The sequence below is a fragment of the Tursiops truncatus genome, chromosome 1, assembly GCF_011762595.2.
Source record: "Tursiops truncatus isolate mTurTru1 chromosome 1, mTurTru1.mat.Y, whole genome shotgun sequence".
Classification (NCBI taxonomy): domain Eukaryota; kingdom Metazoa; phylum Chordata; class Mammalia; order Artiodactyla; family Delphinidae; genus Tursiops; species Tursiops truncatus.
Window position 1 is genome coordinate 135593768 of NC_047034.1, and position 17983 is coordinate 135611750.

Genomic DNA, 17983 nt, shown 5'->3' on the forward strand with positions numbered 1-17983 from the left:
CTGTTGAATCCAGTCTCAGGGCTGAAGAATTTTCAGACTCACACACTTTTCTGAGATTTGGCGGATCTTTGTAAGCTAGGACCAGAAGTAGGGAGCAACTGACTGCATCCTGGCTGGAGCCTTCTTCTGCGCGTGTCCTAATCTGGGATTGTTTACTCCCGGACATTCTGAGAACCAGAGTTGGGAGGGTGGACGGCAGGGGGAAACGTTGGGGGTTAACTGGGGCCTGAACACCCTCAGGGGCCTGAGTCCCTCCCTAGGACGCACGAAAGAGTGATAGACGCACGCCTCCTCCCTCTCCCAACTTTGCCTGGGAAGCCTCGGTGACGACAGGGGCGCACGAGCCAGGGTTGGCCGCTGGGACCTAGCGCCCCCTCCTGCGAAGGGGAGCGGGGGCTACACGTCGGCGCGGGACCTGCCCTCGAGTTTTCCCGCACTAGCGCTTTTTCCATTTGGGTATGCGCATGTTTAGAGGCCAGGGTGATAAGAGAGTAGACCCTAGAGAAAAATGAGGGAGGCCGGGCGGGGGCGGCTGGTGGCGATGGTGAGTGGCAAAAACAGGGAATACTTTGTGAAAAACCCGAGTCTGGTGGCTTTTACCCCATCTCGCCCTCACTCCCTCCCCGCCCACGCAGCCGGGGCGGAGACCCGGCGCTCTGATCTCGGCTCTCCTCCACCAAGCCGGGATGGGGAGTGAGCGGCAAGGCTCCAGAGGCGCGACTGCGAACCGCGGCGCCCCCGCTCGCTCGCTCGCTAGCTCTTCCTCCTCCTCGTCGCCACCGCGACTCCGCTAAGCTCTCGGAACGCGCTCGGGCGGCGCACAGAGCACCCGGGCGGGAGCGAGAGCCGCGAGGCCGGGGCGACGGGAGCGCGGCGGGCGGCCAGGCGGCGGCGGCGGCCGGGGAGCGGGCAGGTGAGCGGCGCCGCAGGGCGCCGGGCGGGCGAGGGGCTGGCGGGGCGGGGGCGGGGGCGGGGGCGGGGGCGCGGGAGGAGGCGGGTCTGCGCGCGAGGCGGTCTCCTCCCCCTGCTCTGACGCGGGGCCCGTGGCGCCCGGGGAGAATGGACCCAGCTCGGCTCTCGCCCGGGCTTCCCCGGGCTGGAGAGCGCGCCTAAGTGCCGCCGCCCGCCGGGCATGGGGAACCGCTTCCTGGGCGGCTGCGGCAGCGGAGGAGGAAGCTCTCGGCGAGCCTAGGTGAGGCACGGCGGTGGGCTCGCGGCCGCCCCGGAGTTCAGCGCGGGCAGGTGTCGGCGGGTACGCGGCGCCCGGATGCCCGGGTGGCTCCGTCGGGGTCCCCGGGCGCGGAGGAGGGCTCCTGGGGCGTTCCTCTCGGGAGTTTGGCCAGGAGTGCGGCGGGGATGGAGACTGCAGTTTTCCTCCCTGTTCCTCCACTTGCTGGAGAGGATAGGCGCCTCTGCTCCTTCCTTATGGGTCTCCCCCTACCACCCCTTATCTCCCTACTTCTGACCACGCGCGGTTCTCTTTCCAGACCTGCTCACCTAATACATTCGTCTCTCTCCGGGACCCCCTGCACCTTCCTCCTTCCTGCGGCACGTCGCTATCCACCCACGAGCCTTCCTTCTCCCACTCCAAAACCTACCTGGTACTCCCGAGCCCTTCCTCAGCCGCGCTGCCGGCGTCCCCAGGTCGGACCCTCTTCCCTGCTCAGCCAAACCCGGTTTTCACTTCCCTACTCCTCGGTAGCGCTGCGGTTCTGCTCCGACCTGCCGAAAAGCGAGATCTATCCCAGTGGCCCCTACCCTTTCGCAAACACCATCAGAGCCGGACCCCGCGTCTCCTCGGAACCCATCTCTTCCCGAGTCCTCCATCGACTCGGTTCTCTGCTGCCGCCCCTTGCATTCCACTCCCCAGCACCACCCCGCGCCGCCCTCCACTCCGATAGCTCTCCTCCCCACCCGCCCCCTCTTGCTTTTCTCTCTGATCCAGACTTGACGCTCTGCCTCGGCTGCAGAGCCAGGTTTCCCCACCCCCCTACTGGGGAAACTTTAAAATCCATGTGGTTCGGTTCATAAAGGAGCCCTAAAAGCAGGACTCAACCGCCGAGAGAGCCTGGAGCCAGGGAGTCAAGGATGGCGGAGGTTGTGTCGTGGCGTCGGAAAGGAGCTGTAGGCTGAGTATACCAAGTACATTTCAAAACCCTGGTTGTTGCAGCTGGGACTCTCCTCCCGAGGCTGGCTCGTCCCGCGGAGTATTATTGTGACCCCTGGTGGGAGGGCGCGAGTATTCTGTGCACTTTTTTTTTTTTTTTTTTGGTACGCGGGCCTCTCACTGTTGTGGCCTCTCCCGTTGCGGAGCACAGGCTCCGGACGCGCAGGCTCAGCGGCCATGGCTCATGTGGGATCCTCCCGGACCGGGGCACGAACCGGTGTCCTCTGCATCGGCAGGCGGACTCTCAACCCTTGCGCCACCAGGGAAACCCTTCTGTGCACTTTTAAAGCACTTTTTTTTTTTTTTTCTGGTGGTAGTGCTGGTGGACGGGATGAACGGGGCACGAGGGGAAGGTTGCTTTAAGAGGTTGATGTCACTTGGCTCCTGCGTTGCTCCCTCCCGGACCCGCCAGACTGTGTACGTTTCACTCCCTGTGAACTAACCCCCCCCCCCCCCCAATTCCAGCCTGCAGCACACAAGTCCTCATTGTTGGGGGTCTGCCTGGGCACTTCCGCCTGGGCTGGGAGAATCTGGAGGAATGGGGTGGGGGTGGGGAGGACGGGGGCGCCGGGCGACCGCGGTGTGGCTCTCGCCTTGTGCTCAGCGGCCGCGGATCGAGTGCAGAGCGCCGCGGCGCGGGCATCGGTGAACTCCGGCGCTTGTCTCCCAGGGTGGGGTGCGCGGCTGCGTGGGTCGGCGTCTGCGTGTGCATTTGGATGCCGGCGCACACCTGGGTTTTAGTTCGTTCAGAAAGAGGGGTTAGTAGAGAGGTTGCCGCAGAGAGTGCGTGTTTTGCTGCCCGGAGCTGGGCGGGCGAGTCCTCCGAGAAGGATGCTACACTGCAGCTCCTAACATCCCGGCGGGGACCGGAGCGAGGATCCGCCGCTGTCGCTTCTTACTCCCTCCTGCTCCCTTCCTACTGGCCCGTTCAACGCACTTTCAAAATGTTGATGGTTTTGAATAAAGGCCTTGTGGGGGGTTCCGCTGACATTACATGGCACTTCACATGTTTTCTAGTAATCATATAAATTAAAGGTGGCTTGCGTTTAGAACTCCCTAATTATCCGGTTCACGTCTGTACATTTATGTGCCAATTATAGGTCTTCGGGAAATCCATAAAATTATAAACCATCCTCACCCCCTGAATCAGCACCCATTGTTTTTATTATCTCAATGAGTGATTCTGGATGGAACCCTTAATTGCACAGGCAAGATAGAGGAGGAGGGGGAAGTGGAGAGGTTGGATGGAATAGGGACACTCCACAGCTTCTCCTCAGCCTACCCCCATCTCTTTCACTCTCCATCCTGACAAGGCTTGGTGACAATTCTGGAATCTGAAAGGGATCACAGATTTTCTTGGTTTCCTATTGAGAAGGGCGACCTAATGAAAACTGTATAAAAGTCAACTTCTAAGCAATCAGAAATTGTCTGCTGATGTCCTTGATTGAAATCCCAGCAGCATTCAATTGGAGTACTGAAAACTCGAAGAAATGGCTTTTGAAGCGCTATTGTTCTTTTCCATACAGAGAGGCCTTCTTAAAGGTTTAGGAAGTTCAAAATGCGGTGATTTTAAAGACTGACATTGTAACTATTAGGCAACGGTGAGAGGATCAGATCCGCAGGGATGAGAGAAGAGGGCGAAGTGGGGAGTACAAACATGTTGTTACTATCTCGCTGCTACCAAGTGGGAATTCAGTTCTCCACATCAAGTTAGCAATTAAATCTCTGACTAAAGCAGGTTTAGAAGGTGATTTTTAGTTTTTTTTTTTCCTCTCCTTTTGGGTGGTGGTTTGCTTAAGGTCTGAATAGGCGTATCTGAAACATTTAATCATGTTCATTGTATTCAACAATAAAATCTGAATAAAAATTGTTTACTGTTGATGAAGCTCATCTCACAAGCTGTTTCACAGTATGTTTCATTTGCAAGACAGACCATTGTGTGAGGCTGCAGGGAAGCCATGGTATCACTTCTTGTTCATTTTCTCCCAAAGCCAGAGAGGAATCCTCTGCTCCCACTCCCCTCTGCCCTCCAAGGAATTTTTTTCTTAAATGGGTGGGTGTTTGGCTTGGTCCCTGATAGTACCCATCTTAAAAATGGCCTTTGGTGGATTTCGGGTGCCTGAAGCCACCCTGCAGGCAAGAGGCAGAATCTAATTGAGGCAGCATTTGCATTTTGATAATTCACTCAAGTCAAACATTTGGTTTTGCTGGGGTTTAATCCTTCTCTCAAGCTAATAAGGCTAACAAAGCAAGGAAATCACAGTATATGTCTGTTAGTTGGCACTTTACAAAGTTGCATAGATTGAAGGCGGCTGTCAGGAACTTTAAGTGTTACTTAGGGCTAACTGTAACAAAAAACGTTCACTGGTTGAGTTAAGTGATTGAGGATGAATCGACCTCTCAGAACCTCAGTTTCATCATTTGCACAACAGGGACAATATTATCTACTCTGTGGAGCTGTGAGCAATCTTATGGGGGAAAATGTCTCATTGGGCGCTTTGGCACTTAGCAGGATTTCAGGAGAATGGTAACTTTTAGTACTAGAGAGCATGGAATTCTGCTAAGGAGAGAGGATGGTATTTGGAATTGGAAGGGCAGGATGGAAACCAGGTACTGGATTGGCAAATCACCTCTCTTAGTATAATAAAAATAGGAATAATTAACCCATGTGGGGCACTTACTAAGACTCAGACTTAAGCACTTCACATGTATTAACTTATTTAATCCTTCAGTAACCCTAGGAAGTGCATACTTGTATTCTTATTCTCATTCAATTGATAAGGAAAGTGGGGCACCGAGAGAGTTGGTAACTGGCCCAAGGTCATACAGCAACTAATACAATTTAAATCCAAGCTTTCAGTCCTAACGACTACGTTTTGTTACCTCTGAGTGGGGAGGTGAGCTCTATCTCCCAGGGTGGTTGTCACATTTAATGGGGAATAATGGAATAGTTAGACTTCCTGTAGGAGAAAACTACAGGTTGTTGCCAATTTCAGATGCCAACAACGTAAGATGGGTACTTCTCTATTACCAGCAGGGCATTAGGCTGATGGTGGGCATTTGGAACACTTCTGACATCGTGGCAGGTATTGGTTCACATGTGTCTACTGTGTTAGTCTATTCAGTAACTGGGTAGGCAGAGATTGCATTACTGCTCTTACTGGTTACCAGTGGAGGAACGCAGAGATTCTCAAAATTAAGAGGTGGTATAACAGGTCTTTAGAAGTCTGGACTTGGGCGCTAGGCTGCCTGGGTTCAGACCTCAGTTCCCCCAGCGCTGCCTGCTGTGTGGCTTTGACCAGCTTATCTAACTTCTCTGTGCTTCAATTTTCTTTATAATAAAAAGCTACCTGCCACATAAGATTGTTGTGAGAATTATAGGAATTAACACCAAGTGCTTAGAATAGTACCCAGCATGTGATGTTACTTAGCTGTTAATGTTATCCTTCAAAGAAGAGAAAAATCCTTTTCCTTGAAAATAAAAAGTTTTCTGTTCGTCACTGATATCCTAAGACTTAAATATCCTAAGAGTATCTGGCCTGTTGTTTTTTGTTTTGCTTTTTTGTTAACCAGGAGGTAGAGAGGAGGAGAGGTATTTAAGGAGTTCAGGCAAAGGTTTTGTTTTGTGTTTGGCTTATTGGAAATATTTCCTTGAACATTTCTCCTCTTTGTGAAGGGAATGGTGAAATCTTCATAATGCTAAGATCTCTATGTCATTGCACTTTTCAGCAGTTATTTTCAAGGAAATAAGATGACTATTGGATGGATTAAATTCTAGGAGTAGTCAACTCTTCCCAATTTATAGATTGGAAAGCAAATCAGACTTGGGGTGATGCATAACTGCACAACTGAGGAACACCATCAGACCCAGAATTCTTTGACCAGTGCTGCTGCTTCTAGACCAGACTGTCTCCTATACCAGGATAGAGTAGTGGCCTGAAATATAAATAGAATTAAATATAAATAGAATCCCCAGGAGGGGATGGTGCGCGGTGGGGTGGGTATTACCAGCTAAGAGCGGAAGCCAGCCAGATGTTCTGTACTGAAAAAAGAGTGTCCAGTAGGAAAAGAAAACCCCTCCTCTGGGGTTATATCCATGAAAAACTAGCACAGAACTCAATCTATGAAATGTGTATCAGGATATGAACCTGTGTACAAAAAAGAAAAAAAGACATTAAATCAATTAATCACTTTAACACTTCCCTTAGGTTGGAGAGCAGATGATCAGGTTTCTTTTTCTGTGAGATGCTCTTTGTATTTTTCTTCCATTGAGTTCTTAGAAACGGGAAGGTTTTGGTTTGGGAATCATAAAACTTCTCTGGCTTCTATTTCATGAAATAGGTTACCATATTTTATTGGAAAGAAATCGCCAACTTGCTTTTATTATTATTATTTTATTTTAACCTGACATGTAACCAGTCTACAGTGCCAGTGGGGGATTTTCATAAAGAGAAAACAAATAAAATTCTACTGAACAGGAGAACTCACAGCTCAAATGGTAAAAGTTTGTGGTGTCAAAGATGTGTTGTTTGGCTTAGGGGATAAAATGAGAGGAGGTAAGGTAACAGACAGATGTGAAGTTCAGAGTGAACCCAAGTCAGCTGTGTTGACCACCTACAGGGAGTCTTGGAAAATTACCAGCCCTGTGTTGATAATTTGAGCATCATAACTGATTTCTGACTCTCTGTTGGTCTGTCACTCTGTTTCTCAACTGGATCTATCCATTCACTCTTTATCAGTTAAGCATCTCTTTCTCTTCCTTTGTCTCTTCTGTGTTTATCCCAGTCTTTGTCTCCTTTTCATTCTTTATGACTGTTTGTTCCTATTCTTGTTAGTGTCATAATCAACAGTAACAGCTGAAAATTATGAATATGCATAAAGAGTATCTGGAAATTGAGGCCACACATGTCCTGATACAGACATCACTCCTGTGTCCATTCAACATGTCTTTACCTCGCTCTGGTTCAGTGCTAGGCACTGCAGACAGTTCCAAGATGCAAAGGTACAGTCTCTCCCATCTGGGCACCTGGCCTTATACATAAATAGCTGCTACAGCATGACATGTGGTACAGAGAATATCTGTATAGCAGCACTGGAAGCTTCCAGATGAGGAATTATTTCTACCTGGAGAAAGGAAAGGATGGCTAAGGCTTCACAGAAGAGATTTTGTTTCAGCTGGAAGCTGGAGGTCGACCAGGAGTTTCTGAGGGGTTGAAGGCATTCCAGGTTGAAAGAACTATATGGGCACAGACAGGCGGGCAAGGAGCTTCATCGTTGGTTTGGGGATGGGCATCCTGTTAAGAGTGGCTGTAAGGTAGCATATGTGGCTGAAATGGATTATTTTGTAGAGCCTTTTCCAAACTTTGTTCTGGGGAGCACTGGTGTCCCCCAGGATGGTTATGAGTATTTCAAAAGAAAGGGTGTTCACAAGGAAAAAAAGTTGCATGCTCAAAAATACTTAGGAAGCCCCGAATTATGTATCCTACTCTTAGTAAGACACAGTATTTACTGACATGTGAAAGCTGCAGAGATTTCCTGCAGTTAAGAAACTCATGTACCTCATTAAGAGTTTTCCAAACTTATTTTCTGCAGAATCTTTGATTTCAAGAAGTCCCTCTCAGTGTCTCATGAGATAGACTGGAGAAAAGGTTTGTAGGTAAGCACTTATTATTTTTAAGCAAAATAGTTAATTTGATTGAGAAGGTAATGCATTTGATTTGAAATATAGTATGGTATATTTCTAAGACATATGAAAATGTATACATAACAATGAGTGGAAAACTCTGTCCCTACCACTCAGCCTAGGAAGGTAAGCCATGTAAATGTAGTCAAAGCCACTTAGTAACCTCTCCCCATCAGATCTCCTTCCCTCCTGCCAGAGAGAACCACTATTCCACATTTGTTATTTATCATTCCGTATAATTATTCTGAATATGCTTTTCAGAAGAACAGACTTAAAAAGAATTCCATTGAATTCTCATCCAGTTTCTAGCTAGTCACTAGAGAGATGATAAGAAATAGTAGTTTGTCCAATAACTGTCCAGGAGAGGACATGTATAAGCTCTTTAGGGAGAAGGAACGTGGCTTTTACTTTTACCAACAGTGCCTAGAATGTAGTAGATGCTCAATAAGTGTCTGCTGGATTGAATTGAATTAAATGTATGTACTTTTATGTGGTTCATTAAGCTCATGTGGATAGAAAGATTGGGGTAAGTTGTTTTTCACTGACAATATTGTAATTCTTTGTGATCAACGATCTTGAAAACACATTCTTTTTTTCGGTTGCAGTTCTTTATTTTGTAATCTAGATTTGGAAACGAATAGTAACAATCAGCTATTGAAAGTCATCTCTGTTTTCTTGACATCTTTTGGAATCATTAACAGTAACAACTTATTCAAATCTGTCCTATAACTGATCCACCAGAACTGTCCACTTTCATTACAGGAACAATGATAACCAGAAATGTTTTTAATCAAAAAGGAAATTTATCAATTAAAGCTAATTAATTACTCAGTCCCTGGACACTAGATACTTTGAAGGTTTATGAGGTTCCCCGGGGAGTAACTTATTTTCAGCAACAAAGTTTTATAGTTACGCACCGTCATGCCACGACAAGCATCTCTCTTCATAGGAGTGAGGGACATCCTCTTGAAAAAGCTCTCGTCATCTAAAACATATGTCATATTTGGGTGACATTTTCCTTTTTCATTGTCCTAGCCTATATTCATATATTACTGCATACATGTATGTCAGTATGTACAGAATGTTGCTGAGGAATGCACAGCAGAAAGAATGGGAGCAGAAAGAAAGTGGGAGACTTACAGGCTCCCTGGGAGAGGCTTTTCGCGCTAAATCATGTTTATATGGAAGATGGTGGCTTAGCTTTTCTCATAGGATGCAATGTTGGTTATAGCTAAGATACACCCCTAGGATTTTCTATCTTTGACTTGGCTGGTACAGACTTTTCCCAGTAGACTTGGTAGTAGTAAAAATCCCAACAGGTGGCAGGACGAGAGTCAACTTTGGATGTGAATGATCATAAATGATCCAGACACTGCCCAGAGAGTAAGGAAGAGAAGCCGCGCATTGCTCTTCCCTAGGGATTGCCCGGTGATGCCCACCCACTCTGACCATGGCACGTGGTGGTGCTTGTCTTCAATCCCAGGACACGTTATTTTGAGCAGTATTACATGCATGCTCACAAAAGTTCTGAATATAAAACACAACCGTTCAAATGTACTCAGGTTAGACTAAAAGTGCTGGTAATCCAGTTGAAGTCAAAGATGGGCCAGCCATGTGCTGAATCTGAGCTACGGCATGTATTGTTAGAACGTAGTTGCAATGAATACAAAAAGGTTACTGTAATTTACTCCTTTGGGAAGCTGAATAGATTTACAGGCCACATAGAAGTTGGATTCCTGCCAATCTTCTGCTATCTAACTTCTTAATTTTAATGTAGTTGAATTTATCAATCTTGTCTTATGGTTAGTACTTTTATGCCTTGTTTAAGAAAGCCTTTTTAAAAACCCTGATGTCATAAAGATATTCTCCTTTATTATCCTCTAAAAGCTTTATTGTTTTTTCTTTCATATTTAGGTTCTATAATCCTTTCTTATAGTATATTTTCTGGAATTAATGTTTGGTGGAATATTAACAGCTATTACACGAATAATAGCATTGTTATTTCTAATTGGGGGATCTATATAAACGTGTGTGAGGTAGGAATTGATTCTGTTTTTTTCTAATTTTCTTCCATATGGGGAAAAGTCATCCTGGCATTTAGGGTTAGTTTATAGGCATATATTTTGTCCACTCTTGCGCAAGCCACACTTCTTTATTATTATAGCTTTATAAAAAGCCTTGGTAATTGCATGACAAACCCCCCATGATGTTCTTCTTCAAAAGTAACTTGGCCTTTCTTGGCCTTTTGTCTTCCATATACATTTTTTCCATATACATTTTATAATTGTCTTTTAAACTTACACTCAAATACTTATTGAGATTTGATTGGAATTATTGTTTGAATTTATAGATTAACTCAGGGCAATGACATTATTATAATGTTGAGCCTTTCTACCCATAAACATAGTACCTTCATCCATTTATTTAGTTCTTATTTAATGTCTTTCCATACAGATTATAAATTTCTTCGTAAAGGTATGCACTCTTCCGTTAGATTTATTTCCAGGTGCTTTATATTTTTGTTGTTGCTATTGTAAATGCCATCTTTAAAATATTATATTTTCTAGGCATGCGTTAGTTTTCATCATACTTCACCTGTATTTCTTATTCTGGATGGTGAGGGCTAGAAGGGGAGGAGAAAAACTGGTGGTTCTGAGCGCTTACTAAACATTAGGTTCTTTACGTACTCTGATTTGAATGCAGAACAGCCTCAAGGGAAGAGCTCTGGGTGGCCTAGTACCACCCTTGGCTGGATCACTGCTGTCCTTTGCAGACCAGCAGTGCTGGGCTTTCCTTTGTCCCCGTGGGTCAGGGGGTTGTGGAAGTGAGGATTGCGGCCGATGAGGGGTGATCACCCCGAGTAGCAGCCACTCACTTGGTTCAGGTGGCAGAGGCCTTTAAAAGACGTCTCTGGTTTTCCCCTGGAGGGAGGGGTTGTGCAGAGTCATCTGGCTGCCTGCGGGATGCAGTTTGGCTGGTAGCTCCAGTCTGGTTTGACTTTTCAGGTAGATCTCTCAGGTCAGTGAATATTGTTCCCACTTTCAATCAAGGAGCCAGAGGTCTAGGGAACTGAAAAGACGTGTGCAAGCCATCTAGCTGAGCTGGAATGAAGACCCAGGTCTCGCTACACCCGTATCAATGCTCTTTCATTGCACCTTATTGTCTTAAGATCCTCAAATATTTGACGATGATGATATAGTGAAATACTGAAGCATTTTTCATTTGAGGAAACACCATTATGCATGGAAATTGTAACTTATATCTGCCCAAAGAGGGCTAATTGTAGAGCTTTCTGACTATAGCCCATGTGGTGGTTGTTACCTGCCGTTTGTTACCTCTCTCTGTTGCTCTGTCTGTCTGTCTCTCTGGATTTCCTCATGCTATTAATTCTTTCATAAGCCTACTCCCACTCATTTATCCCCATTCAAATAATATTTGTATGTTAGGACCTAGGGCAGGATATCCATTTCTCTCTGAAAGTTACCCCTAGGACATCAGTGTCCATAAAATTTCAAATTTCTTTCCTCCCCTTGCCAGATGCTGTACCTCTTTCCTTCTTCTCTCACATTCTGTCATCAGCACATGTTTCATTATATTTTCTGGAATGAAGGTAATGCGTACCGCACTAGGTTAGGGTGATGTAAAAAGAGGATGTCTCAAAGAAAGCAAGATTAAGGGACCAAAAATCTAACCACTTGGTTCTCCTGATAACACTATAAATTTTCTCTCTGCTGTGTATGTGGGGTCATAGGAGTGAGGTGAGATATCATACTGTATGCATTTGACTGCTCCAGATGTGTCAGGGGAGGGGGAAGTCTTGACTTATTTTAGTAGCCGTAAGTCAGCGTGGCTGGGAGGAAGGGGGCTGGGTACTGGACTAACATCGCCCTCTTTAAAAATATAAAGGACATGGACTTTACACACACAAGGACCGACTGTATAGCACAGGGAATGCTGCTCAATATTCTGTAATAACCTAACTAGGAAAAGAATTTGAAAAAGAAAAGATACATGTATGTGTATAACTGAATCACTTTGCTGTACACCTGAAACTAACGCAACATTGTTAATCAACTGTACTCCAATATAAAATAAAAATGAAAAAAAAATAAGGATTCTACACCATAGGCTCAATCTAAGTTCGATGCTTCCTTCTGTCTGCCTTTCCCAGGCAAGCGTATCTTTCTCGGGCTTCCCGAGCCCCAGCTCTGCTCAGCACCAACACTTCATTACGTCAGTTGTTCTGCTCCATGTGTGTTGATCTGGAGTCCTTTAAATGTGAGAGTTTCTCAAGGGCACTGTCATCTGGATTTCATGAGCCATATGCTTGGCCTATTGAGGAAGTTCACTGTAAACACTTGCTACCTTTCATTTTTAAAGGCTACCACAGTGCCTTTGCAGTGGAGGGGAAAGTATCCCTTTACTGAACTGTTTTGAGTCTGTGAAAACAAAAGAGGGCTTTCTGTTGTAATTTTGAACAGTTTCTTTTGGGACACGTTTTTAGCTCCTTTTATTCCCAAACTGTGCCTTTCCTGTCCTGTTCTTTGCTGTCCTCCCTCCTCTGCTTCCTTTTTTTTTTTTTTTTTAAATCAAATCAAAGGAGTTGCATGAAATCAACGACAAAGACTTCTCGACTTATGGGTCTGTAGTGTGATTTTACAGTTGCTGCAGTGGGCAATAGTCCCTGTCTATCACATGCATTATTTCAGTGGAGGAGGAAGAATTTGGGCAGTAGTTGGGAGGTGGACTTTGCAGTTCCTTGTCAAATCCCATAGTAGCATTAAGTATTTTATGTGGGTGATTGGTCACCTTGTGGATGATCTGTAGCTGGTTTAAAATTTCAGCCTAAAGAGCGAAACTCTGCCAACCAGTATATGTCAGCGCCGAAGAGTGCCTTTCTGTGCTATCCCCGAACACATCCAAAGCAGCATCAGCTGCGCCACCACGACTTTCAAGCAGAATTTAATTATTTTAACGATATGCACTGTATCAGTGAGAGTCTAGTCAGGAGACACATACCAGGTACCTTAATTGGAAGAATTCAATATAGGGAACTAGTAACAAAGATGTTGGAAGAGCTGAAAGTGTGACAGAGAGACGAGGGATGGACACTAGCGAGTGCAGGAAGTCAGTTTGCTTCTAGATCTTAACCTGCAGGCATCAAGGGAGCGGGTGGTGTTATCAGAGCCCAGGTGTTGAGGCTGTTGGAAATGGAACGGAGGCTGCGTAAGAGTGGTACCACACAGGGAGGGGCTGGAACTGTGGAGGAGACTCTGCCACAGCAGGGGATGCCACCTTGAAGCAGAAAGGGAGGGAGACCCTTGATCCTCCACCTTCCTTCCTGTCTCCTGCCATCTTTCCCATTCAGTGAGCCTCACTGGAAGTTAGTTGGCCAGAAAACCTGGGGAAATGTAGTTGGGGCCAGCTTTCTGCCATACTCAACAGAGTGGAGGGGAAGGGCCAGGAGTGGATCTGAGAGAAACAGGCAAAGGACTAGTTCACACGCCAGGGAAATAAATCTCTTACAAAAGTGTTTATTGGGCTTCCCTGGTGGCGCAGTGGTTGAGAGTCCGCCCGCCGATGCAGGGGACGCGGGTCCGTGCCACGGTCCGGGAAGATCCCACATGCCGCGGAGCGGCTGGGCCCGTGAGCCATGGCCGCTGAGCCTGCGCCTCCGGAGCCTGTGCTCCACAACAGGAGAGGCCACAACAGTGAGAGGCCCACATACCGCAAAAAAAAACAGCAACAAACAAAAGTGTTTATTAATATTGCAGACCTAAAGGAACACAACTGAGTTCCTCCTCTTCTCTCTCCTCCCACCCCAGCCCATCCAACCTCCCTCGCAGAATATTGAGAGTGACTCAGCTGGCAGCTGAATCTCTATCTTGTTAGGGTGAGCTGTGCTAATGTTGGGTGCCCTGCTGAGTAGGACAGCAGAGTAGGACTACAAGTCTCTGAGAACTCAAAGTTTTTTTTTTTTTTAATAACTCATTTAGTGGCAAAATGTGACCTGACCTGAAGTGACTTGAAGTTCCTTATAATCTTTAGTGATCCCTTCGTGAATAGGCATACAGCGGCTCTAGAAGCATTAATGAATTTGATTACAGGGCATCACCCCAAACCCAGCTAGGGGTATTACAAATAAGAGGTAAATGTATGGCATGGTAAAGGCTGCCTGTCTAAAATGCAAAATAAAATCCACTTTATGAACACAGAAGACCCAGGGTATTTGGATAAGGTATTGTGACTCTGTATTTCAACATGGCAGAGGAAGAATGAATGGAAATGTGGCCCAGTAACATGCAGTTCTAGGGCAATGCTGGTGGTAAACAGCCCAGTCCCTCCGGAATCGTGGAATGCCAGGGCTGGATGTGCCCCTGTAGCCCAGCAGAACCACCACTTCATTCTGTAGGTGAGATGTCTTTTGCTTAGGCTGGAGACCTGGCAAATATGTTGCAGGGTCACCAAGGGGTGAATCATGGAGCTGGAATCGTTTATTGCCCCTTTACAATGAATGAATTTTAGGCAAGTGAATTTAGTGAGTGAATTTTAGGTCTGATTCTTTGGTTACTTCAAACATTTGAACAGTTGACATTCAGATGGAATGAATGAAGCCAGCAAGTGAAATATATAGGTAAATCTACACACACACACACACACACACACACACACACACACACACACACCCCACAATTCAGATGTCTTGTCCTTTGATCTTCAGAACAATCCCATCAAATAGATAGGGAGGGCATTACGGTCCCCATTTTACAGATGGTCAAACCAAGGGGACTTGGCCAATAATTAGCTCTGTGGCCACAGGCAAGACCCTCAACTCTGAGCCTCAATGGAAAAATGGGCTCCTACAGGGCTGTTTTGTGAATCAAAAGAAGTGACGACTACAACACAATTAGAATTGTGCCTGGTACCGGTGGTCATGCCGTAAGCAGTAGTTCCTTTCTCCCTCCCCCTCCCCCTTCAGACAAGTGAAATAGATGGCACAACCCCACAGCCATTCCCTTTGAAAAGGACGCGCTTCAGTATAATGAAGAGTTCAGTGGTTGAACGGTAACAGAACTCCTGTCTCTGTGCCTTTTGTTTTTCTTTCAGCTTTCAGAGTAGGGGCTTGAAGTCATGCCACCCTCAAATCCGTCACGATTTGCTGTGACCTTGGTGGTCCCTATTGTCTTCAAAGGTCAGGAGACAGTTTGATATTTTGTTTCCTCCAAGTCCAACTGTAGGGGAAACCACCATGGCCACAAACACAATTTTCTGCAGAAAGCACCCTTCTTGTCAGCACACATGGGACTTTGTCATAATTCATGTTAGGTGGGCCTAATAAAATATTTTCTTCTTTTGAGTATTTTTCAAGATTAATAAAGCAGCATTCTTGGGGCAAGTTTATTAATCCATAACTTATAGAAAACTCCAGAGGAAGAAGATACGAGACATGTTCTGTAGGTAAAGACGTCAGGCTTGCCACCACTAGAATTGAATTGTGCATACATTATTCCGCTAGCTATCTTCTGGGTACATTCCAGGTTGCTGATGTGATGGTGACCTTGTCTTGGACGTGATCTAAACAAGCATTTGTTCCCTTTTATTTTTAACTTGGGAGGGTGTGAAAGAGGAGGTGGCAGTGTGTAGAATAATCCCAGTCCTCGGGATGTGATCCTTTCTGTCCCCTTGGCTGCACGTCAGCTACATTGGACGCAAAGACATGCTTCTGAACCCTGGCTCTTTTGCTGCACGCACTGGGTTTCTGCTGTCTGTCAAATGGAGATTGTGGTGCTGGCAGCAATGATGATGGTGATGATGAGGAGGATGATGATAGGGGTGACCTATCACATGGCTACCTCTGTGTCCATGACAAGGCGTGATGATTTATGGGAAAGGACGTGGGACTCTATCACTTCATCCATTTACTCAGTGTTTTTGAGCCCCTGCAACATACTGGCACAATGGCAAGCTCCTTTTTATTTTTTTTTTTGTGGTACGCGGGCCTCTCACTGCCGTGGCCTCTCCCGTTGCGGAGCACAGGCTCCGGATGCGCAGGCTCAGCGGCCATGGCTCGCGGGCCCAGCCGCTCCACGGCATGTGGGATCTTCCCGGACCGGGGCATGAACCCGTGTCCCCTGCATCAGCAGGCGGACTCTCGACCACTGTGCCACCAGAGAAGCCCAAGCTCCTTTTTGTTAAAGCCATAAAAAAGACACAGATTTCTTTCTCAAGATCCAGGACTAGCCCGGGAAGCACAAATAAACAGATAATAATATGGCTAAGTATGGCCCCCAAAAGTATTAGTTACGGTGAAAAATAAGACAGAAGGATGGATTTTGCCAGGGTAGGGAGGGGTCAGCATCTAAGCTAAGCATTCTGAAGGTGGCTTGGAATTTGCCGGGGAGTCTTGGTGCAGTCAATGTGTTTTGAGTCCTGTGTTGGGCTTTTAGAGTGAGTGTGACAGGAACTCTAGTTGCCCGTATTCCATATGCAGTCCACTGGGGAAAACGCAAAACCAGGAAAGGCAGGAGGAGGCCTGTAGACTGGGGGACGATGACAAAGGTAGAGATGGGCACTTCCATGTATGAGGAACCCTACATAAGTTGGTACAGATGGATCACAAAGTGATGGGGTGTCAGGAGCTGGGGAAAGTCAGTCTGGACGGGTAAACAGGGACAGTTCACGGAACACCTTTTTACCAAATGTTGGCCAGGAGGTTGTGGTTGGGTAGATGGTGGCAGATAGACTTCACTTTATGTCGCCTTCTCTGCAATTCTCTCGCTTCTCCTATTGACTGGGTTCAAAGAGCAGTCTATGGAGAAATATGGTTGTAGATTTTTGGGTGAAATGAGCACTGTTAGGTGTGGTATAGTTTAATGGTGTCTCCTGTTAAAAGAACTGCAAGCTCAGGTGCTTACAAGGGCCATGCAGCTGACATTAGCTGGTGGAATAGTCTGGAGTGGGCGGGGGAGAGGGGGCACTGGGTAAGCCACTGTTCAGCTCCAAATGATGATTGCAATAAGAGAGTGCTGGACCAATGTAGCCAGGTCTTCAGCTTTTCCAAGAAAAGCTAGAAACTTTTTTTTTCTTTTAATTAGAAATCCGTCTGTTTAAAAATTTGGCGCTAAATCAGTTAAAACAAACAACAAACAAAAAATATGTGTAGGCAGAAGATAACTGGCCTGTGGGCTTTTAGCTCATGAACTACCCGTTGGTGAATTTTGGCCTATTCGTTATAATTAGTATGTTATGACGACATAAATCTCCCTCAAGTGGAAGTTCAGTCGATATTACCAGGGGGTAAATTGGGCCATTTTTTGGTAAAGGAAGGTTTCTGCAAGACAGTTGAACGGTGGAAATTGGTTCTCATTTATTTGTGTGTTCCCTCAGTCACCTTGTTTGTTGTTCTTGATCAGATGATTCTGATACATGATGAAGCTTTGTAAAACCAGCGTCCATGGCAATTCCGGCGTGTTCTTAGCTGTTTCTTGGGCAGCACCGAGCTTTGTATCTGTCTGAGTCTACAGCTGCCTTGATTAAGCTTGTTATGTGCCGCTACCAAGGCAAATCCCTGTAGTGAGTCAAATGAGTAGTTTTAGGGTTTGAAAGTGATAGCGTTCTGTGGCTTTCTCACTTAGGGTTGAGACTCCCAGCCACTAAAATATGCACATTTCAAAGCAGAGTGAGAACAGGAGCAACTTAGTAGTTACTGTGGAATTGAGCAAGTGTCATAAATATTTATTTATCTTTTTCATAGCTGGCATAAAAATGTTAGGATATAAAAAAGTTGTTCACTATAAAAACAACAGAAAATGCATTGGCTATACATCTCCTGAATGCGTGTGTCTCTTTGGGTTTCCATTAGTGTCTAGCAATATACGTTGAGGAATTAGATTTGAACAGAAGCTTCAGCTGAATATGAAAGCTCTTAGTGTTCGTGATTAACCCGTTTTCAGCGAGGATCCGTTGCATACAGCAGTCTTCTTTTAACCGTATAGTGCTATGGTCAAGTTTAATGAATGTTTCTTTCAGAATTTTTTTTAAAAGAAACAATCTCTGTTTATTGAATTTGGAAAACACAAAAAAGTATAAGAGAGAAAAAAGTCACTTATAATATTTCTATCCAGAAGCAATCA

The 17983-nt window shown here is 45.9% G+C and overlaps 1 protein-coding gene across 1 annotated transcript in view; it reads left to right on the top strand.

The window, feature by feature from the left end:
* The first annotated feature begins 1051 nt into the window (after positions 1-1051).
* The window catches only part of DAB1 (DAB adaptor protein 1), a 402931-nt gene continuing 385999 nt past the window's right edge, over positions 1052-17983 (top strand). The window contains exon 1 of the mRNA XM_033865974.2: positions 1052-1192. The gene's annotated coding sequence lies outside the window, so the exon portion shown is untranslated. The remainder of the gene's footprint in view (positions 1193-17983) is intronic.